Source organism: Megascapheus bottae, chromosome 12 (genome assembly GCF_031878675.1).
Source record: "Megascapheus bottae isolate mThoBot1 chromosome 12, mThoBot2.hap1, whole genome shotgun sequence".
NCBI classification, from domain to species: Eukaryota; Metazoa; Chordata; class Mammalia; order Rodentia; family Geomyidae; genus Megascapheus; species Megascapheus bottae.
In genome coordinates, this window is record NC_143520.1 from 15,893,347 (window position 1) to 15,917,888 (window position 24,542).

The following is a 24,542-nucleotide window of genomic DNA, read 5'->3' on the forward strand; positions in this document are numbered from 1 at the left end:
AAGTATCAGGCCACTGGCTATTTTGTTGATATGAAAGGACATGAACTGATAAAAAATATTGTTACATTATGAATTGATTTGGCTTTCTTTGTTTAAGGATTGTATTTATGTACACAAATACTTATGTTCACATACACACACACCACTTCCCTAATCACAAAAGAATACACACACACACATGCAACACACACACACACACACACACACACACACACACACACCCCAGAGAGCTGTCCAAGAGTGTGGCCTACTGGTAGAGTGTTTGCCTAGCATGCAAAAAGCCCCTGGGTTTGATTTCTCAGTACCACATACACAGAAAAACCTGAACGTGGCAATGTGTTTCAAGTGGCATTGTGTTAGCCATGAGCAAAAATGCTCACGGGCAGTGCCCCAAGTCCTGAGTTCAAGCCCCAGGACTGGCGAACAAAACAAGCAACAAAAACCAGAAAGCTTTAAGAGATTCAGGAGTGGTAGGAAATTATCTAGGAAATGAATAACTGTCCTTGGGCTTTATATTATTCTGTAGAAATTTTAATGTTCTTCTTAAAAGAACCAGTTCTCAATTCTTTTATTGTTTCCATGGTATTCACTTACACAGAACAAGTCCATCAGTGCTCATCTGTATTAGGGAAGTTAATTTTTCAAGAGAGAGTGAGTGCTGTGATAAAGTATGAAAAGCTCTAGAAAGGAATGTGCACATTGAAAACCAGGCCTTGAATGTGGTGATCACTGCTGTAAGCTTGCAACAGCTGTATGGGGAAATAGAAATCTCCATTAGTGTGCAGACACTGTGAGCTGAGTTCTGAATTTCAGACCTGGCTATGACTTCAGCCAAATCATTTGTCTACACTAAGTCTCAGTTTCCCCGTGTGTGTGTGTGTGTGTGTGTGTGTGTGTGTGTGTGTGTGTGTATACACATATATATTCGGCATATATATAGATACTCCCCATATATAAAAATATAAATATATATATATAATTTTTCTTACCTATGTGCCTTTGTTTTTATGACTGTGAAAATACTTGGAAAAGCATCAAAACTGTAAAAGGAATAATTGAATCTATAGTCTTAACTATTAAGAGGTGATCACACTCACCCTGAGCTAGGCTGTTTGGAGAATCACTGTGTGTACAGTGTGAGGGTTGGGACAAACTACTCAGATATCTTGTACTTAGCAACATGAGGGTTTAAGAGACATTGCATCCAGGTATGATGAGATTATCTCATACATCTTTTTATCCCCCGGTGTGTGACACCTAGGCTGGATGCCCCATGGTGCTCTAAATTGTATGAAGGATCAGTGCTACACTTGAGCAGAAAGCTTTGAGAGCAGGCACTTATCCATGATGTAATAAGGAAATGTTTGGTTTTAGGTCATATAGAAGACATAGAGACTACAGGACTATGGATATCCTATAGGACATAGTGGCTAGTCCTCACAAGCCACTTAGAGCCAGAATTGTAGAGCCTATATGAAGTCACAGAGTCGAAAACATGACAAAAGATGTTTCTTTTATGAATTCCTATAATCGCCAACCTGGAATACTTCCTCATGGTGGGGAGGGGAGAGAGAGAACCCATTTCATGTAGATGAGATTACCAAGCACTAATGAGGTAGAGAAAAACCAGAAACTCCATCATATAGGGATGAAACTGGAACTTGAACTCTAACAGTGATTCATCCTTCCGACAGCTATTCGGATTACTTGATGCCATCTAAACCACTTATGTACAGTGTTAATATCTCATCATACTCTGTAAATATGTGCAATTACTATGTGAGGTTTAAAAATAAAAACATACCTTGAAAAAGACCGCATTAAAAAATACTGGCTCCAATTTTAAGCAGTTAAGGCAATGTAGGATATTATAATGTAACATTTTCTTTGGAAAGCCATACTTTCCAGAGAAAACACTTCCATTGCCATATAAAATGATTTGATTTTATAAATACATGCAAAATGTTCCTCTGATGTTATTTCTAAATGCATATGTTAAGCAAATTACCCAGAAACTATATTAAAGATAAATACAGAAGGATTACAAAACTACCAACCACAGAAAATGGATGACATCTTCCAGGCAGTGCTGTGTGCCTGAGTTCTTTCTCTAGCTCACTGGCAACCAGAATTCAGGCTTTGAGATTTAGACTAAGTAGGTAATTCAGAATGTGGGCAGAATCCTATAGGGACAAGCCAGCAGGGAATCTTGAGGAAAACAAAGAACTGGTGCAATAAAACTGGAAAGATCAATGAGGTGTGCTGTGGAATACAGGAGGAAAGTCTGCATGAATCTCCAGGGCTTGCTGTGCAGAGAATGGCAAAGAGAGGCTGACTTCACAGTTAAGCATTCCAAGGAAATAAAGGAGAGACTGCCTTGCCTGGCAGTAGAGCAAAGGGCATGAACACAAGTATTAGTTATTTTTCCACTGAATTACGACAAAAATTCAAGCACAGAAAAAATGAAGGCTAGCCACCTATTGGGACAAAGCTTCTCCAAAGAGAAGGGGATAAATTTTATCAGCTTTTTGTCTCAGAAAGAACATCAATGTATTTGATATTGTTTACACAAATGGAAATCTTAAACATGGGCTACAAACAAAAATTAAAACACTACTAGTACACTGAATTTAACAATAAAGACAGGGAGTAATTTGCCAACACTAGCTACTGAAGCAAATAGTATAAACAAGTTCAACAGCCTATTCAATGCATTTTGGAGAAGGGAGAACTGGTTGCCTGCCAACACCTTGTTTCAGTGAGACAATGGAGTCTGTTCTCCAGGAATAGTAACAGGTCAGAGGTTTGGGATGGAGAGTATTGTAATTTCATTTTAGGGTACACTATAGGTCAATCATTTCTGGCACTTCTTTCCTTGGGAATACTATCAGTAGCTCTAACAATCTCTCACATTTTAACATTAGGCTTCAACTTCTTGATTTTCAGAAGCTCTAGGTTTTCATAGTTTGTTTCATTATACACAGACATTTGTAGCTAAGAATCAGTCTTATATGAAAATAAGCAGAAGCCAGGAGCAGAATTAAATTACCTTTACAATTTATATCACTCTGTGTGTGTGTCTGTCTGTCTGTCTGTGTGTGCGTCTGTGTGTATGTGTGTGTGCGTGTGTGTGTGTGTGTCTGTGTCTGTGTGTGTCTGTGTCTGTGTGTATGTATGTGTGTGGTACTGGAGATTAAACTCAGGACCATGAGCATGCTAAGCACATATTCTATGAGCTATACCCCCAGCCTATAATATTGCTTTTATATCAGCAGTTATTCCTTATATTCCTACTTCCTGTTTATTTCCTTATTGTTAGCCAATGTTATCAAAAAGTACTTAGAGCACACATACAAATCCAAAATATTTCAAATAAAAGGGTCTTAGGGACTGCGGTTGTAGCTCAGATAGCACATTTGTCTGTTATGAATGAGGCTCTAGATTAGGCCTCCCATTTGAATAATTCAGTCAATTAATTTTCTACAATGAAAGCAGTAAACTAAACACTAGTGGCTCATGCCTGAAATCCTAATTCTAACTACTCAGGAGGTTGAGATCTGTGAATTACACTTCAATGCCAGCCTAGGCAGGACAGTCTGTGAGACTCCAGAAGTGGCACTGTGGCTCAAAGTGATAGAGCACTAACCTTAAGTGAAAAATCTCAGGGTAGAACCCAAGCCCTGAGTTCAAGCCCCATCACCACCACCACCACCACCACCAATAACAACAACAACAAAGGCAATAGAGCTCTCATCCTAGCTAATGAGAAGACTGAGGTCTGACGATTGCTGTTCTAAGCCATCTGGTAACTGGAGGTATAACACAAGTGTTAGAGTACCAAACTTGAATGAAAAGTTCAAAGGAGAGCACAAGGGCCATGAATTGAAGCCCTAGTACTGGTACTGGGGAAGGAAATGGGGAAGTGGAAAAGGATTTTTAAGTCGTCAAAATGCCTTTAATAAATATTTTGTTATAAATTAGCTGTGCAAGTGGTACTTTCTAGAACACAATAAAGTCTCTGTCCTCTGTAGAGTTTTAATCAAAGACATCTAAAAAGTTGTGTCAAAATATGTAAAATATGCAAGAATTGGGGGGAAATAATCCAATAGTGGATCAAAAGGATGAGACTTCTATATAAGACCAACATGAATGTCAGTTCATTCAGCAATCAGGAAAAGTAGTTTTAGATAAAGTAGGAAACAAATCAAGTAGGCCATGAACACTTAGTGTCCTCGCTCTGTGGAGGGAAGGAAAATGGAAATTCTTGGCTCTTCCTGTTGCAGGAAAGGCATGCTGTGCTGTATGAAATCACAGAATACAAATGGTGTCTGTTTGTTGATCTGTCTAGTTTATTGAAAGTACTTGAAGAAAATGCTTTCGTTAATTTAAAAAAATCACCTCAGGTTACAATAAACCATGGAGTTGAATGCAGAGTTGTATGAATTATACAGAAAAAAGTTGACTCAAAGACATATTTAAGTCTGTCTTATTTGCTTACATACCACTACACATTCTTAATCTGTAACTTCAGGACAGTGTCTGCTTCCTGTAGTCCACACTTGAAAGTTTTCTTTCATCAAATATTTACAAACAACTTACTAAATATATCTGGGGTGATTACAAAGTATGGAATGATAGAAATGTTCAACATAATTTTCTATATTTGAAAAGTGAGCGAGGAAATCACCTAGGGAAGAAACATACAAAATGCCTGATTATTTGTAAAAACCCAAGACCCTTCCACAACTAATGCAATGCCTTTTTAAATGAAGAATGTGTCCCTAACACAGTACTCACAAACACAGTGTCACATGCCAGAAAATATGTCAAGAAAAACTACTTCATTATTCTTTTAGGAAATAGGAAGCACATCAACAGAAAGTAAGGAAATAGAGTATCTATTTCCATGCCTGGAGATGACTATTAAAAAGGAGGAGAAATGTCAAAGCCAAGCATTAAGGAAGACATCATTAAAATGGCAGTGATCCGCTTGAAATATATACATTTCCACTTGCTGTCTCAGTAAGTCACCAAGGAAATAAGGAAAGACTAATTATTTCCCAGGAGTCATAGACAAAGAGATAGAACCGAAATCAGATAATGGGTATAATAAGTAAGTACTATAGAATGCGTAAATTACTACTCCATGAAGAGTATGGAAAAATAGAGACTGGAGATGCTATCTTCCAGATGAAATAAGGATGGTAGTCTCACCAGAAATTAGAATTACACAGCCCCAGAGTGTCCTACTTTTCCTATATGTCCTACTTGTCTCCTACTGGTTTAGAGTAATAACATTATTTAACACAGGATAATGTGTAATGGTAATTATAAAAGAACTTGAGGACTGAGAGGGTGCCTGCCTAGCATGCGTGAAGACCCGGGTTCGATTCCTCAGTATCACATACATTGAAAAAGCCAGAAGTGGTGCTGTGGCTCAAGTGGTGGAGCGCTCTAGCCTTGAGAAAGCCCAAGGACAGCACTCAAGCCCTGAGTTCAAGCCCCAAGACTGGCTGAAAAAAAAGAAAAAAAGGAATCCTCAATAAGTGAAGAATTCAGAGGAATGTGGAGAAAAGGAAAATCAAAACAAAAGAAGCAAGGAGACTTTAAGAGGACAAAAGAAAAAAGTTCTCACTTAAGAATTGAATCATAGGGCTGGGAGTTTGGTCTAGTGGTAGAGTGCTTGCCTGGCATGCACAAAGACCCGGGTTCGATTCCTCAGTACCACATACATGGAAAAAGCTGGAAATGGTGCTGAGGCTCGAGTGGTAGAGCTCTAGCCTTGAGAAAGTCCAAGAACAGTGCTCAGGCCCTGACCTCAAGCCCAGGACTGGCAAAAAAAAAAAAAAAGAATCATAATTCTTGGAGGTGCAGTAAACCCATGAGTTCCATGAAAAGTATTACATCCTGAGTAATTGCTTATAATTTTTCTTCCATTTATACTTAGAAAATTGACATAATAATTGATGATAATAAACCCTTTGAGCTACTCATAATATGACATTGACATTTATCAGAGCAGATAAATATGATTCATTATATACCTTGGTTGCAAGGGTATTTTCATTTGGAATATTCAGGTGTTGCTCCTTGAATATTTAGTTACAGATCCTGTGTTTAGGGCCTTTGATCCTCCTCCCCCAGGCTCTATGTCCAAATAGCTTTGTCACCAAATCTCTAAATCCCAGGACTCTGTGGTGAGGATTTGTAAATCATTGGCACTCAGGAAATAAGTTCTTTCTTTGTTTGACCACCATGCCACAAACAAGAAAAAGGAGCACGGAGTTTCATGTGTCATTAACATGGGTATGTTACCTACCATCTTTCTTGCCTGACACTTAGAGGTTCTGATTTATCTTTAATTCTGAAAAACATGGAGTGATGGTAAAGAAAGGAGATCTGGACTGTTGTGGAAAGTGCTTTTAGGAAAGTCCACTGGGAATAGAAGAGGGGAGAAGCAGTTTCCTGTTTCAATTTTATATTATCCTAGTTTCAACTCATCTCTGGGGACTATATATATGTATATATATAAATAATATACATATAAAACAATAGGGATACAGTGGCTATAGCTAGTATAACAAAAAGATCTTAATTAATACTTCATATGAATGTATAATCTTATCATCTATTTAATTAAAACCATAGCCAGTAAGACACCAATGGCTCACATCTGTTAGTCTTAGATACTCAAAAAGCTGAGTGGAAGATTCATGGTTCAAGGCCACTTTGGACAGAACAGTTCCTCAAAAAAATTTCCAAAAAACAAGACTGGCAGAATGGCTCAAACAGTAGAGTTAGTATGTAACACGTACAATGAGTTGTGATTAAATATCACTTTGATATAATGGAGGAAGTATATCTTCACAGCACAGTTACAGTTCAAAAACATACTTTTTCTGTTCATTGCATTGAGTTGAAGGACTCAAAGGATGTATTTTATGCTATGCACTCTAGAACTTCTAATAATAATTCTAGATAGTAAGATCAATAAACACACAGACTATCATTACTTACTTTTTACCTACTACTTCAAATGCTAAGGTGTGGTTTGTGCATGGTCATTAAGTACCCGTATGTGCATTAGCAGTTAGAGTCACATTATATTCTGCTAAGATTAATTAAAATGTGACGGATATTGTGGTTCAAAGCCAGCCTAGGCAGGAAAGTGTGTGAAAAGTCTTATCTCCAATTAGCCACCACAAAACAAACCAAACCAAAACAAAACACCAGAACTGGAGTCATGGCTCAAATTAATAAAGTTCTAATACTCTCCCCTCCCCGCAAATAGCACTTAGGTGGACTTGGAGAAAAACTTAACTTAAACACAAAAAATAAAGAAAGAAAAATAAAAGAGACTGCCTGTCTTTAGCTAACATTACAATAACAACCACTACACCACTCCCTTTGTCACATAACTAGAGTACATAAAACATTATCATATTTATGCTGATAAAGGCTGAAAAATTGTGTAGACATATTTGATCATACTTAATTAAAATAAATTTTGGACATTTATTATTGACATACAAATGCTTATTGGCACACAAATGTGAATTTACTCTGGAGTTGAAAAGTAAATAATGTTTTCTATTTCTAGTGTCAATCTAAAAAAACACTAGCAACAACAGTAGTAATAACTTTAAAACAGAACTGGAGATTCATGAATGACTGAACTTCTGATTCTATGTGTGAATCTTAGTGAGCATTTTCTGAGGAGAGTAGTCATAGTTTCAAAGGAAAGAGAAACTTTCAAACTTAATCAATTTTGGTGATGTCTGCAATGATCAAATATACCATTAAATCAGCTGTAAATGTGTATCATCCTGTCAGTTTCTCCTGTGGATTTCATATCCTCAGCCTCACTGCACTTAATTCAATACCTTTCATCTAGTAGTTTTCCAGTCTAGGTTCACTATTGATAATGATGACAGTGGGCCAAGCTATGATCTCTTTTCCACACTATGAACCTTTCTTCATTTTCAAATGCCTTTCTGGGACAGCAAAATTTTTATTCTCTCTCATCATGGCAATAAACCTGTCACTGTGAACAGACTAGACGTGAAAACCTCCAAGGCCAACACACACATTCCTTTTCCTGCATGCAGGCTTGCTCATTCTTGATCCAATCCTGGGTGATAAGAAGGCTGCCTTGTATATCCATTTGAGGACCAAATGGCTTGCAGGGCATCTCAGTTCTGCCAAGCTATTTCACACCACTCTGCCTACCTTGTGATTAAGGGTAAGATGACGTTTGTCTACTCAATATCAGGAAAAATGTGGGTTTTTTTCTTTCCTTCTAAAGAAAGTTTTTATGGAAAAGACATCATTAGGCATTTAATGTTTGTTTGGTTTCGAACGCACAATTTCCTGTATGTTTCTGCATCAATATGTAAGTCTAACAAATAAATGTAGAGCCACAGTTTTTAAATCTGGTAACTTTAAATGGGAAGGAAAACTACCATTACCACTTTTGTGTAAACTATAAACATATTAATATATCATTTTGATAATATAAATCAATATTCATAGAAATATATAAATACTTTTCCATGGTTTTTTGCTGGTGGTGGTTGTGGGGCTGAAACTTGGGGTCTGAGCACTGCTCTGGCCAAGCACTCTACCACTTGGAGTTACACCTCCAATTCTGGTTTTCCTTTGGTTTATGAGATAAGAATCTCAAAGACTTTCCTGCCTGGGCTAGCTTTAAACCATGATCCTCAGATCTCAGCCTCCTTAGTAGCTAGGATTACAAATATGAGCCACCAGCACCTGGCCATTTTCCTACCTTTTAAAATTCAGTATTTATATGTTTTATTTCCAGATCTACGCATTAGAACTACTTATACATTTACTAGGAAGTGACATAATATCCTATTAGCTGACTATAATGTATGAAATCAACACTTTACCGACAGGTATTTGGAAAGTTTTTCATTCTTACTTTTATAAAATATGTCAGGTAAGCATACTTTATATATCTGTGTCTCTGCAGAATAACAAGAGATGGAAAATCCAAGGGAATTAATGTTTTAATAAAACATTGTCAATTGCCTCTCCAAAAGTACAACAAAGAATTTGCATGTGTACAGGTATTACATATAAAAACATGTTCCTTGCACTTTTCCACATTTTTAAGCATCATATAATTACTTCAAATGCAACATGACACACAGAGGTGACTTCAGGGCCATACAGAGATCAAAGCACTTGATGAGAAGAAGCAAGAAAATGGAGCAATGCAAATGACGGAGAGGCTAAGCCTGGCTGGAATACAGTACAAATGTGTAGGGATGGAATGATGAAATCTTATCCCCTACCCTATAAGTAATACCAGTCCTGGGCTTGAGCTCAGGGCCTGAACACTGTCCTTGACTTTCTCAAGGCTAGAGCTCTACCATTTGAGCCTCAGAACCACTTCTGGCTTTTTTCTATGTATGTGGTACCAGGGAATCAAACCTGGGTTTTCGTGCATGCTAGGCAAGCACTCAACCACTAGGCCAAACTCCCAGCCCTAATACCCTAATTTTTAAAGGGGAAAAAGGAAATGGGAAGTAGTGATGAGTGGATCAACAAGATGTGGTATTTATACACAATGGAATTCTACACTGCGGTCATTCTTTCTAGAATGACATCGCCCTATTTGTAAGGCAATTAAAAGACTTAGAAAAAAATCCTTTTAAATGAAGTAAGTCAGACTCAAAAGAACATATGCTCAATGGTTTCCCTCATTTGTCATAACCAGTAGAAACCTTGGGCTCTCCTAGCAGAGATTTGCAATAGAACAACACCTAGATACATAGGCCATATAGTATGACACTAAAAGAAAGGACCTCCAGGATACAGAAACAAAAGCCATATAATGAGTGATTGTTGTCCTTGATGTACTATATTATCTCTCATCTCTTTGCTGTACCTTGGTTATCTCATATTGTTACAGTATTTCACCTTGTTATCTGATATATTGTATATATGTGCATTTGGTTATTTGAAATAGGATAAGAAATGGGGGAAAACAAGATGAGGGGAGGGGGTTGGGGGAGGAAAATGGGGACCAAGACATGAGAAATGGTATCAATGTTAATGAACTAATGCACCTTCTATCTGGTGAATATAATGTAACTCTTCTATTAATTATAATAAAAATATATGAAAAAATGGGAAGTGGTTGGAATCCAGCAACTGATCTAAAAAACTTTGAGGGCCAAGCCAAATCTAGCTTCAGTTCTTCAGTTGGGCCCTGTGCAAATGGAATACAACCAGTTTGGTTTTGATGTTTTTCCTCTCTGCAGGACTAGAATTAAAGCCAGGACCTCACACATGCTAGACAGAGGTATTACCACCGAGCTACAGCCCCAGACCCTGAGTTTAATTTTTATAAAGCACAGAACTCTGTTAATGGAAACAAGAGGCAATGCATCCTTTGATGAGATAATTACTTCTATACTATTTTTTTTCATTGACTTTTATTTTTGCTAGTCGTGGGGCCTCAACACTGCCTTGGACTTTTCTCAAGGCTAGAGCTCTACCACTTGAGCCACAGCACCACTTCCAGCTTTTTCTATGTATGTGGTACTGAGGAATCAAACCAGGGCCTTCGTACATGGGAAGCAAGCACTCTACCACTAGGCCAAGCTCCCGGCCCTACATCGACTTTTATATGTTGATATATTGATTTTGCTAGCAAAAGATTTCAGACATATTAGAGAAAGTAAAATATATTGCCTTGAAATTGGCCTATTCATGAGTACAATCTTCTAACTCTTCATGATGCTATTTATATATTTATTATATATGTTATATGTTAATAGACTGATATATGCTGACACATATATTAACTGTTCAAATTAAAAAGATTCAGTGTGATATTTCCATGTACACATACTGTACACAATGATCATGTCCAACTTTTCCCAATTTAGTACAATGACTTCAAATTTGAGTGTTAGATCATTTTAACAGTTATATTTACATGTCAGTAAGAAAGAAAGAGTAATAGGAATGTAACACTTGTGTTTATATAAGCAATATCCTGCCAAAATTTATATTTGGCCTGGTAAAATATTCTTAAGAAAAGAAAATCCATTACCTTAGCTTGACAACAACAGAAAAGGAAAATCTGGTGTGCTCTTGATGGCAGTGGTTATCTTGTCGTCTGTGAGAAGGGGTGAAGGCCATGGGGAAAATTAGTTCTGCTCTCATTTTTCTAGTCCCACTGCATCAATAAGCCTCAACACAGAGCACAGAATATGAGCTTGAAGCAGCTTGGCTTCTCTTAGCACTCTTCTGTAACCTTTAACCCTCTGAGATTGTCAAGGAGAAGTGGAAGAGTTTCCCAGGGCTACAGCATGAATGAGAGATTGGATTTCAAAGCAGAATGGAGCTGGCCTGGGGATGGGTGGAGGGGATTAATGATTAGGAGAATTTGTTTTAATAGGAATCAGTCATGCTACTCTAATTGTACTTTTGCATTTATAATAGCTATGTATGCCATTAAAAAAGAGAGCCCTCAAAACTAAAATAACTCATCATAATATAAAACATGAAATAGAAGGCATTTTTTTCTCAACATCACTGATTTATTTTTATTGTTTTCTTTTAAACTATCTTCAAGTGATTATATAGAGGAGATTCAATTCAATGTGTCAGTTTATGAGTACAATGATCAAGATGAATTGATTATATGTTAAAAATATAGCTAATGCTGAGACTCATTATGTGCCTAAAAGAAACAGTCACATGTTGTTAATAATTGAAAATCAAAGTTACGTTGAGAAATGTGTCTCTCATCCTAGGTCCTCACGTGGCTAAGATCTGGTAAAGCGCATAATTTTGATTTCTATCATTAAAATAATGAGCAAAAAGCAGGAGCAAAGAATGGCACAAGTAGTACAACAATCTTACATGCAGCAGTGAAACCAAGGAGTGTGGGGCCCTGAGTTCAACCCTAGTACTGCCAAAAAAATCACCTCAAGGAAACGTTCTTGAATAGTCCCATTCAAAATATGTCATATATTCTTTTGCAAAATAATCTTAGAGAAAAATAAGTTGTTTTTAAATTATTTTACATTATATTAGATTATTAAATGGTCTGAAATAATATTCCATGATTTATTTTCTCTTAATGTAAACATTTTTCTTATTGAGAAGTATCTCTATCTGGGAGCAGTGGCTCATGCCTGTATCCTAACTACTCAGGAGCCTGCGAGCTGAGGATCAAGGTTCAAAACCAGCCTGGGCACAAAAGGACCTGAGACTCTTATTTCCAATTAACCTCTAGAAAACGGGAAGTGGGGCTTGGCTCAAGGGTAGGGCGGTAGCCTGGTGCTGAAGAATTCAGGGACAGTACCCAGGCTGAGTTCAAGCCCCATGACCCACAAAGAAGAAAAGCAAGCAAGCAAGCAAGCAAGCAAGGAAGAAAGAAAGAAAGAAAGAAAGAAAGAAAGAAAGAAAGAAAGAAAGAAAGAAAGAAAGAAAGAAAGAAAGAAAGAGGGAGGGAGGGAGGGAGGGAAGGAAGGAAGGAAGGAAGGAAGGAAGGAAGGAAGGAAGGAAGGAAGGAAGGAAAAGAAAGAAAGAAAGAAAGAAAGAAAGAAAGAAAGAAAGAAAGAAAGAAAGAAAGAAAAATTTCTCATACTAGCTGTAAATTTCTTTTGATTCATACAGTTATTTATGGCAGACAAAATAACACTTTACATGTGTATCATATACTAAGACCAAATTGCCCAAGAGTAGCAGACATTTCAGATGTTTTAGCTTCGTGTTAAAAATCTAAATAACAAAATTATAATCGGCACTACAAAAAAATAAAGAGAAGCAAAAGACAAGATTGTTATAATTTTGAAAAGAATCCAAGCAAGATTTCTAAATTCGAGAGTTCACAAATAGTTTCTGAAAATGAATTCCTTCCTAATCACGTCGTGTTACATCTGGATATACACTTTCAAGTCCCCTCAAAATAACAGAAAATATGGAGCTTTTAAATATTCTTAATTTTGTAATCATTTTTTTCCTTTTACAACTCTAAAAAATTATTTTTTTCATATTTTCTTCAATTTCTCATTTGGAATCAATGACCTAAAACTATAATTTTATTGAAACTCGAGTCATTCATTAAATAATAATTAATCAAAAGCATTCCAATGAAATTCTAATTTAAGCTTCTGACCCCTGTTAGATTAGTAACTGAAACTGATTGCTTAAGTTTTAAAAAAGTTATCAAATACTTCCTATGGATTCTTTCTTCATTCAGTCAGTCTAGCAATTTATTCTACATTTAAATATGCAAATATGAAAAATCATTCTGCAATAATTCATGACATCATGCGAGTCTCAAAAATTAATTAACTGTGAAATCAAATGCCAAGATAAAGTCAAATTGTTTAAGCTCAAAAAAAAAAAGAATAATCAGTCTTGGGGCCGGGAGGTTGGCCTAATGGTGGAGTGTTGCCTAGCATGCACAAAGGCCCAGGTTCGATTCCTCTGTACCACAAACACAGAAAAAGCTGGAAGTAGTGCTGTGGCTCAAGTGGTAAAGCTCTGTCCTTGAGGAAGAAGTCCCAGGTCAGTGCTTAGGCCCTGAGCTCAAGTCTCACGACTGGCAAAAAAAAAAAAAAAAGAATTATCAGTCATGTTCTGGTGACTCAGGCCTGTAATCCTAGCTGCTCAGGAGATTGAGATCTGAGGAATACAGTTCAAATCCTGCCCACACAGGAAAGTCTATGAAATATGAAACTCTTATCTCCACTAAACTATACAAACAAATCAAAACTGAAACTATCAGCCAGGCACTGGTGATTCACACCTCTGCTACTAGTTACTCAAAAGTCTGAGATCTGAGAATCAAAGTTCAAAGGCAGTCTGGGCAGGAAAGTCTGTGAGACTCTTTTCTCCCATTAATCACCAGAAAACAGGAAGTGGTGCTGTGGCTCAAAGTGGTAGAGTGCTAGCCTTGAGCTGAATTGTCAGGAACAGTGCCCAGGACAGGAGTTCAAGCCCCACAACTGACAAAAAAAAAAAAAAAAGTGAAACTATGACTCAAGTAGTAGAGCAGTTACCCTGACCAAAACAAGTTTACAGACAGTGCCTAAGTCTTGAGTTCAAACCCCAGGACTGTATATATGTATGTGTTCTCTCTGTCTCTCTCCCTCTCTCTCTCTCTCTCTCTCTCTCTCTCTCTCTCTCTCTCTCTCTCTCTCTCTCTCTCTCTCTCTCTCTCTCTCCTCTCTCTCTCTCTCTCTCTCTCTCTCTCTCTCTCTCTCTCTCTCTCTCTCTCTCTCACACACACACACACACACACACACTATCTACTGAAATTCTATCCAGTTTCTCTTCTACCCTGTCCATTATTTACATCTATTACATACCCCTTTGCTCACATTAAGCAGAAGCTATAGGACATAAGAATACTTTGTATGTTTGGTTTATAGCAAACGTTGGATCTTGTATTTCTTTTATTTTTCATTATTGGTACCAGTTCTGAAACTTGAACTCAGGGCCTGGGTGATGTCCTTTAGCTTGTGCTCTACCACTTTTGCCACATCTCCACTCCCATGAACTTCTGTGCCCATGATGGTTTTGACTATGGTTTTCAGATTTCAGATGATTAATTTTTTGTGTCCTTATTAGGCACTGCCATCCTGCAGATAGGCAGGGTATTACTGGTTCACACCAGTAATCCTAGATACATGGAAGCTAAGGTTAGATTAGACCACAGTTTGAGGAAAGACCAGAGGCATACCTCAAAAAGTAGAGTGCCAGATAGCCAGTGCAAGGACATGAGCTCAAGTCCCATTACCATTTCCAAAGAAGAAAACTACTTCTGTAGCTTGGCTGAAGAAGAAGACTGGAATCATCTATGCATTAACAAAGTCATAAGGGTGACTTATTTCAAGAAACAAATATGGAAAATAAAAAAGGAAGAAAGAAATGTGGACAAACAGGAAAGAAATGTTACTAGGACTCACTCTGTCATGTAAGAAGAAATCAGATATCAAGATCTTTTCTTGATATGTTCTTTGAACTCTACAATGCTGATTGTTTCACAGCAGCCCCCTTCATTCATTTGTATTACCTATAGCCACCTATTGAGATTGTCATTCATGAATTTCTATATGGAAGAAAGCAGAGCCTGTGAAATGTCCATGTGATATGACCAACAGAAGGGAGGTATGGGATGTCAGCACAGAGAGTGAAAAAAAAATGTTGATAGCCATGGCCAATACCGCAGGGATAGTCCACCAAGATAAGGGCTGCAGCTCACCGGTGCCTTTAAAGAGAGCATGCTCTGTTAAGTGGGGTTAGAAATCAAATGGCACTGTGCTGAGGAAAGGGTGATCCCTAGCTGGAAACACCATAATGAATGTAGACTTGTGCACAGAATCAATGTGTTAGGGTGGAAATTGGATGGTAGCAGGCAGTGAGCTGGGGTGAAGGAAAGATCAGTTTGATTTGTTTGTTGATTTGTATTTTTTTTTCAGGATAGAAATGTGGGCAGCATATTTAGGTGGTAGGGAAAGAATCACAATGAAGAAAGGGAACAAAAGGAGGTAATTAGTGGCCAAAGGTCTCATGCTCCATGAGAAGGAATAAAAATCAAACACAGGCTTTGAATGAATGGCATTGATGGGCTCAGGATGGTTCCTTGAGATTTGAGGAAAGTAAGAATGTTTATAGATGTAACTGAAGCCAGAGGGAATGGCAAGGACTCAATGTCCCCACACAATGACCTCAATTTTCTTGTTAACATAGCAGTGGTGCTAAGGGTGAAGGGGAGATGCATAACTTCTGCACAGTGATAAACTTTTGAAATAGTGGCTGACAACAAGCAGTGAAAGGATTTGCAAATGCTATCAGGGACCTAAGAGACTCAAGCACTGTACTTCTGCAAAGTGGAAAATTTGTTGTTGCAGTAAAATACTCATGAGCCTGTAAGGAAAGTGAAGATTCACTGTGGCTTTGATTCAAGGTCATAGGTAGAAAGGGAAACCAAGCTGTAGAGCAGTATAGGGTAACCTGCTGCTCTCTCTGTAAAACTGTAAGCAGGGCAGGAAGAGAATACCAAAAGATCAAAAACTCCAAAAGTTTCATTCAATGAACAATAGGAAAAAGAAGTGAAGGAAAGCTAATTTTCTTATTTATTTTTACCTTATGTTATTACATATAAGTGGAAAATTACAGTACCAATTAATTTTCCAATTTGTTTTATATTGTCTTAATTTCTTGAGGATGTGCTTTAATACAAAATCATATAGAAACAAATGAAGGAAAATTAAGAATATCACAATGACTTTCAGATGCAGTGATTTACACCTTAATCTTAGCTACTCAGGAGGCAGAGGCCTGGAAGGTCATAGTTTGAGATCAGCCAGGACAAAAAAGTCTGAGACTCTTTGCAAAAAGCAAGGCTGGACCAACTTGTGAAAAGAACCATCGTCGTTTAAAAGCTGACATAGGCAGCTGGATTCGTGCTACAATGTTGAAAGTGATTTCTAGATTAGCAGTTTCTAAAGTAAATATAGGGAGGATGCAAGGAACTTGAACTGTGGGCTTGGGCACTATCCCTGAGCTCTTCAGCTCAAGACTACCACCCTACCCTTTGAGCCACAGTGTCACTTCTGGTTTTTTGATGGTTAATTGGAGATAAGAGTCTCAAGGACTTTAGTGCCCTGGCTGGCTTTGAACCACGATCCTCAGATCTCAGCCTCCTGAGTAGGATTACAGGTGTGAGCCACTGTGCCCAGCTTTCCTTTCCTTTTTGTTTCTAATAATGCTCTAGAATTGACCTTTACTTCTTCAAATGATATGCTGTGAAAGGTAACTATCTTTTGGAAGACTAAAATAAATTGCAATTCTAAGTAACTCTGAGGTTTCACATTTGTTTATTTGAATGGCCAAATACTTCCTTCACATTGATTTATCCCAATTAAACAAATTGGTGTAACTACTTTTGCTACATAAAAACCACTCACCCTTTTTATTGAAGGCTGATACTGTACCAATTGAGCCATGCCTCCATTTAAAGATTTTTGCTGGTCAGTTGGTGATAAAAAAAAATTCTGAAATTTGTCTGCCTGATTTACCCAATCAGGGAAGGACATACTAAATCCACTAGCACGACGATGTTCATTGCAGCACTATTAATCATAGCAAAAATATGAAACCAAGCCAGATGCCCCTCAGTAGATTATTGGATCAACAAGATGTGGTATTTATACACAATGGAATTCTATGCTGCCATCAGAAAGAATGACATCTCCCCATTTGTAAAGAAATGGAAAGATTTGGAAAAAATCATATTAAGTGAAGTAAGCCAGACCCAAAGGTACATAGGCTCAATGGTTTCCCTCCGTTGTAATAATTACTACAAACCTAGAACTGTAGCAGAGGATTACAACAACTCAAAACCTAGATATATAAGGCCATATAGGATGAGTCTAAATGAAAGGACCTCCAGGATATGGAAACAAGAGCTAAATAAGGTGTGATTGCTGTTCTTAATGTACTATGTTATTTCTCATCTCTTTAGTTGTCCCTTGGTTATTCTCATATTGTTATAGTATCTTACCTTGTAATCTGGTATATTGTATATATGTTTATTTTTTATTTGAAATATGGTAGGGAAAGGTGGAAACAAGATGAGGGGAAGGGGTGGCATGAGGGAAATGGGGACAAAAACATGAGAAGGGGTATCAATGTTTGTGAAGCAATGCACCTTCTATCTGGTGAATATAACTATAACCCTTCCACTAATTACAATAAAAACATTGCCTGGGTTGGCTTCATGTCCTAGCCTTCTAAGTTGCTAGGATTACAGATGTAAGCCACCAGCATCTGGCTATACTTTTCAAGAGTTTATCCATTAAACTCATACCTGTAATCCTCATTATCGAGAAGGTTAGTATCTGAGGAACATAGGTCAAAACCAGCACAGACAAGAATGTTCATGGGACTAGACAGCAAAAAGCCAGAAGTGAAGCTGCAGCTTAACTGGTAGAATACTAGCTTTGAGCACAAAACCTCAGAGACAGCACCCAGGCCCTGAGTTCAAGTCCCCAGGACTAACACACACACACACACACACACACACACACACACACACACACACAGCCACACAGTGCAGGCCGAAAGATTTAAGATAATGTCAAATTATATGATGGAAAGTATAGGTGAAGACATAGGTAGGAATATCTGAAACCTTAATCATGTCATCCTCCTGTGCTCAGTACTGAGTATGACATAGAGAAACTCCAACAGACCAGCCAGCATCACAGAGAATCTGTGACAACCTTGTTAATAATTACAGTCTGATTTACTTTAATATTCAAATCTCCACATATCTTCTAATAAAAGAAACACAGACAGTATAACTTTTCAAATATTAGTATAGTATATGCGTGGAAAAATTATGCTTTTCTGTCTTCAATTCTCAGTGTTTCCCTAAAATAATAATAAGACTGATGATTACGGGAAGGACTTGTATGGAGTCTTCTAAGTAATTCATTACTAAGTATAATAGTGTCAAAATCCTGAACTATTTATGTTTATATTTCATTCAGCTAAATGAACTTTCCAATTGCTTTTTATACAAAGAAAGTCTGTAGCCTTTCAGGAAGCGAATGAATCTGTTTCTTTATTATGCCTATGTTTCTTTTTTAAAAATACCAGATTTTAACTATACATATTAAATCACTATTATTTCTAGAAAAATCTAGGAACAGACAGATTTTATAGTTCACTTAGGCATCACCTAAACTAGATACACTTTAGTACACTTACCATAAGGTGTTGTATTTAATCATACTGACTCTTACTTGGAACTATTGGATGAAATAGTTAACTTTTTTGTCTAAATATTGGGGGACAATCATAAAGCTTCTATGTCATTTGAACTTTCATTCTTTTGTTCCTTTTCTACATCTAATTTCTTTTTTGCATATATTTTTATTGTAATTAATAGAAGGGTTACATGATATTTGCCAGATAGAAGGTGCATTAATTCACATACATTGATACCCTTTCACATTTAATAGAAACTTGCTTTTTTGTTTGTTTGTTTTTGCCAGTCCTGGGCTTGGGCTCAGGGCCTGAGCACTGTCCCTGGATTTTCTCAAGGCTAGGGCTCTACCACTTGAGCCACGGCACCACTTCTGGCTTTTTGCTACGTATGTGGTACCGAGGAATCGAACCCGGGTCTTCGTGCACGCTAGGCAAGCACTCTACCACTAGGCCAAACTCCCTGCCCCACTACATCTAATTTCTTTCCTTCTAGCTTTTTCTCTACAGCATATAGACCTAGAACTCGGCTCCCATGACCCACCAGCAGTATGTAATTTTCTCTGTGAAGAGGATCGAGGCTCCCCGAGCTTCTGCTTTATCCCATCCTGACTCAAGATTCTTGACATGTATTTGTTAAATGATGATATTTTAATGCCATAGACATGGAGTGTCTTCACAGATTTTTGTTGTTGTTGTTGTTGGCTGTGGGGCTGTGGGCCTGGGCACTGTCCCTGAGCTCTCAGATCAAAGCTACCACCCTACTCCTTGAGCCAAGGGCCACTTCCTTCACTGATTTTTTTTAATAAAAAATTACTCTTATTTTTTATGTGACATTAACTTCTTGAAACATTGTCTTAAAAATAATCCTTCCTTCCTGAGAAGCACACACAGTGATACGTGGTTGCAGTTCCAGCAGGGCCTAACTCGACTCCATTTCCAGTCTTTCCACAGCCAACTATTATTTGCACAGGATCCTTTTGGGGTTACTGAGTTCAATCCTGTTCAAACATATAAAACTTGCTAGGTCTCCAGGGAAATGACTTAATTCTCTGGTGAGCTTAATAAAGAAATGAGATGCACTTGCATAATAAAAAGGAAGACAGTGGGCAACGCTGCCATTTTCCCAGCTATTTGCACAATTAATTGCAACAACATGATATTTACAGTTTAGCCAAAGACACTTCTCTTCCATAGAATCTCATATTACTTAGCAGCAATGTGCTACAAGAACTACTTTATTCAAAGAAAAATTCTCATTAATATAAACTCTTATGTTTTCTAGGCTAATAAAAGCTATAATGTAGAAATATGAATAATCCCCAAATAATTCCTAGTTGGCTTTAGAATTCATTCCATGCCCTTTTAGAATCTATCTTTTCTTTTAGTTATGTGCTGTTAGGGTTCACAATAAAATTGATTTATTAGATATATATTCATGTTCATATTCACTTTTGACAATCGAGTTCTTATTTTACTCATTTTAGAATAATCAAAGCATTTTACCCATGGCAATTCCTCAATTAATAAATTAACTCTTGGATGAATAAGATGAATAAAAACACAGAAACTGCAAACAAGCTTGATCAGGTGAAAATAAACTCCTTCACTGAAAATTATATAGTCTGTTGTGACACGAAAGAGGCAGAAATCATTCACCTTGACAAGATAGTTCAGTGGAATGAGCTATTTTAATCTACAGTGTAATAATAACTTCCAAATGAACTTTCTATTAGTTATTAGAAAAATGTCTATGTCAGATGGCTAAAATCCAAGACAAGAATAATGTCTGAACTTCTAACCTTGATGTTGGAAGAATTCCAGGGTCTATGCTTTGGAGAGCATGTTTTCAGTGTCTTGATATCTCTTTGATTTTTTCCTTGAAAAAGAACATGTTTTATTGTTACAATGGGTTACATTTTTAGATAAAGCAACAGGAGTTGCAAACCTAGTCATTACACAGGGCAATAAGGAGGACTCATAGAAGGTAAGACCTAAGCTATAGAAACAGATACTTACATTGTTTTTAGTGAAGAAAGTTTCTTCAGTTTTTTTTTAATTTATTGTGTTATGGTAGTAGACAGAAGTGAACTATAATTAATGGCCAGAGACAACAGCTCATGTAGAAACATGACAAATGTATTAACTGAGTGAAATGTCCTGAATGAGTGATTCAGTGATTATTTGCACAATACTCAACAAAAATTTTAAGTAAAATAGCCTAGGAATGTTGTGTCTCCAGGATCCTAATCCTTCCTTCCTTTCCTCCCTCATCCTTCCCCCTTCTTTCTTTTTTTCTTTCCTTCTTTTTTTTTGAAGACAAAATAGTAAGCCTTTATTTTCCTGTTTTGTAAATATATCTGAGTTGACCGCTCCTGGGAAATTAGTCAAAAAGACCAAATCCCATATCCTCATCTGATTCCTCTGACTCTTCCTTGGTGTCAGCCTTGGCGGGGGCTGTGGCAGTGGCAAGGGCAGCGGTGGTGGCAGCAGCCACAGGAGCAGCAGCCACAAAGGCAGATGGATGGGCCAAGAAGGCCTTGATCTTTTCAGCAAGTAGCAAAGTGTAGTCAGTCTCCACAGACAGGGCCAGGACCTGCTTGTACCCACTGATGATAGAATGAGGTCCTGAATTAATAGTTGGGTAACCAGTCTGCAGATAGAAGCTGGCAACTTCTTGGATGCCCTCCAGGAAGAGAGAATGCAGAGCATCCTCAGTGATGTCGAGCCATTCCGGGTTTAGATGTTGCCATTGTCAAACACCTGCTGGAAGATCAGCCCAAAGGAGAAAGGAGAGATGTCCAGCACGTCAGCAGTGTGGCTTTACTGCCTCCCACTTGGCCTCCGATCTTTATCAGTTGCACATCACTCAGAATTTCAGTGGTGCTCCTGGAGATCTTAGTGGTGATGCCAAGAGCCTGGAAAAAGGAAGTCTTCTCGGGGCCCAGACCAGTGCTCTGGGTTGTCACAGTGACTTCCCATGGGGCAATGGCACCAGCACGGGCAGCAGCTGGTACCTGATTGGCCAGCTGCATGTCCCTGATCTCAGTCAGGTCCTCCTGGGTGAACACCAAGCTCACATTACCCCGGATATGAGGCCCCAGTTTCTCCAGAGCCGGGTTGTTTTCCAGGGGGCCTCGGGTGGCCTGGCACAGCATGGTGTTCTTGCCCATCAGCACCACAGCCCTGCCAAGGAGCAACACCAGATATGCTGCATCTGCTTGGACCCCCATTGTCTGCTCCCACAGTGAAGCATTCTGGATGATCATCCAAACGTTGGATGATCTTAAGGAAGTGGTTGGACTTCCAGGTCGCCCTGTCTTCCCTGGGCATCAAGAAGTGCATTAGTGCATTGCCATGTAGGTTTAAAGGCCAGGTCACTCTCACGAGGACGCCTGGCAAAAGAAGCTCCTTCTTCTCTCTCTCTCTCTCTCTCTCTCTCTCTCTCTCTCTCTCTCTCTCTCTCTCTCTCTCTCTCTCTCTCTCAATCTTTTTTTTTTTCTGGCACCAGTCCTGGCTCTTGAACTGGAAGACTAGGTGCTGTCCTTGAACATTCTCCTCAAAGCTGGAGCCCTAGCACTTGAACCATAGCTCCACATCCAGATTTTTAGTAGTTAATTGGAGATGGAGTCTCACAAATTTTCCTGACTGGGCTGCATTCAAACTGTGATTTTCAGGTCTCACCATCGTGAATAGCTAGGATTACAGGAATGAGCCACCAGTGCCACCATCTTAATGCTTTCTTTAGACTTTGTTAATGTGGATATGCTGAAGAAAACATTTAGAACTAACTAGCCAATCTGTGATTCAACAGCAGAGCAATAGCAAACTGCAGTCAGAATTACAGAGCAAATAGAAGTTATCAAGTCCAGTTTTGTTTGCAGTCCCAACTGAGCAGAATTTAAAGCATCTCATAAAGACCAATTCAAAATTCAATTTGATGTATGATTTTTAAATACTTAAAATTCCATTGAGAGCATTACATGCTTAAATGATGACACACTGGAGACCACTGAAGAAATAACTTAAATCATCCTTTCATTAACTTTGAGGAACATTTCAGAATAGAACTTACTATGTTTACTCAGCTAAAGACAAATATCCTAAGATTAAATTCCACATAACTAAAAACCAATGAACACGCAGGCACACTAACCTATCTCTGTTTGAACATGTCAACTAAGTAGACTTTAAAATTATTTCCAACTAAAACAATATAGAAGTAAATTATATGTTGAGTTGAACATGTTTGCAAATGCCATTCATAATTTGAACTCAAGTTGGGATTAAAATTGAATTTTTGTGGCTTATGCCAGCAATCCTAGCTGTTCATAAAGCTAAAATCAAGAGAATCACAATTTGAAAGTCCATGAGACTCTCATCACCATTTTGTTACAAAATGGCCAGAAGTAGAACTGTTGCTCAAGTGGTAGGGCATTAGCCTGGAGCATAAAAGCTCAGACAGTGCCCAGACCCTGAGTTCAAGCCTCAGAACTGACATACCCCCACACACACATACACACACACTTTTGTATTAGTTAAATGATACTGTTGAAGTATCATTTGTAACTTCATCCTAAAAAATAAAATGCAGTTCAGGCTCTTATATTATTTTTATAAATAAGAAAATTGACTAATTTATACATGTGACATGAAGCCAAACTAATAGGAAGAGATTAGGTATTTTTGGCTGTTGATGATTGAGATTTAAATATAAAACAAAATTTTACTCTACAATCACATATGTAAGACCTTCTTCTGGCATATAAGGTCTTATAGTTACCAAAGCAAAGTTTTGAGAAATGTGATTTAAATTTGCATACGTGTAATTAAGATGGTATTTTGACAGAAGGAAGGTGCCTTTGCTATTGAACAGGTACACAAGGTACACAAACTCTGAGATGCTTGAAAGGTGCATGTAGAAAAATAAATGCTATAGATAGATTGACCAGGTAGCCAATGGGTCCAAGAAAAGAGAGAGAGAGAGAGACAGAGAGAGAGAGAGAGAGAGACAGAGACAGAGAGAGACAGAGAGAGAGAGAGAGAGAGAGAGAGAGAGAGAGAGAGAGAGAGAGAGAGAGAGAGAGAGAGAGAGAGAGAGAGAGATGCTACCATAACAAAAGTAAGTCATCTGGAAGCACAAAAGTTATGCTCTAAGGATCCAGAGTCACTTCCATTTCTAGGCACCATACATAGTAGTTGACATAGGCTATTTCAATTCAGTACCTTGTCCAGATGGATAGAATTTGGGGATATTGGTATGTGAGTCTGTGTAAGGAAGGATGCACACACTTAGAAAATAATTCTTGCATCTTTTTTGAGGCATATTTTTTTCCTTTAAACTTTATGACTATTTTCATGAAAGTCCTAGAATAAAGATCTGGAATGAATGAAACTATTTAGTTTTAGCAATAGAGAGAAGTTAAATAGCTATGTTTCAGACCTAGGCAGTGTGATCACACTCTTAATCCAGCCTACTTGGGAGATGTAGATAGGATTGTTGTTCTAGAAAATCCAAGGACAGCCAGGCGTGGTGGCTCATGCCTGTAATTCTAGCTACTAAAGAGGCTGAGATCTGAGGATCAGGGATCAAAGCCAGCCCAGGCACAAAAGGACCTGAGACTCTTACCTCCAATTAACCTCTAGAAAATGGGAAGTGGGGCTTGGCTCTAGGGCAAAGTGGTAGCCTTGAGCTGAAGAGCTCAGGGACAGCACCCAGGCCAAGTTCAAGATCCACAAAGAAAAAAAAAAAGAAAAAGTAAAACCAAGGA

The 24,542-nt window shown here is 38.0% G+C and overlaps 1 pseudogene; it reads right to left on the reverse strand.

Annotated features, from left to right (window-relative positions):
• Positions 1-21,084: 21,084 nt before the first annotated feature.
• Positions 21,085-22,179, reverse strand: LOC150056272 (large ribosomal subunit protein uL10 pseudogene; annotated as a pseudogene).
• Positions 22,180-24,542: the final 2,363 nt, after the last annotated feature.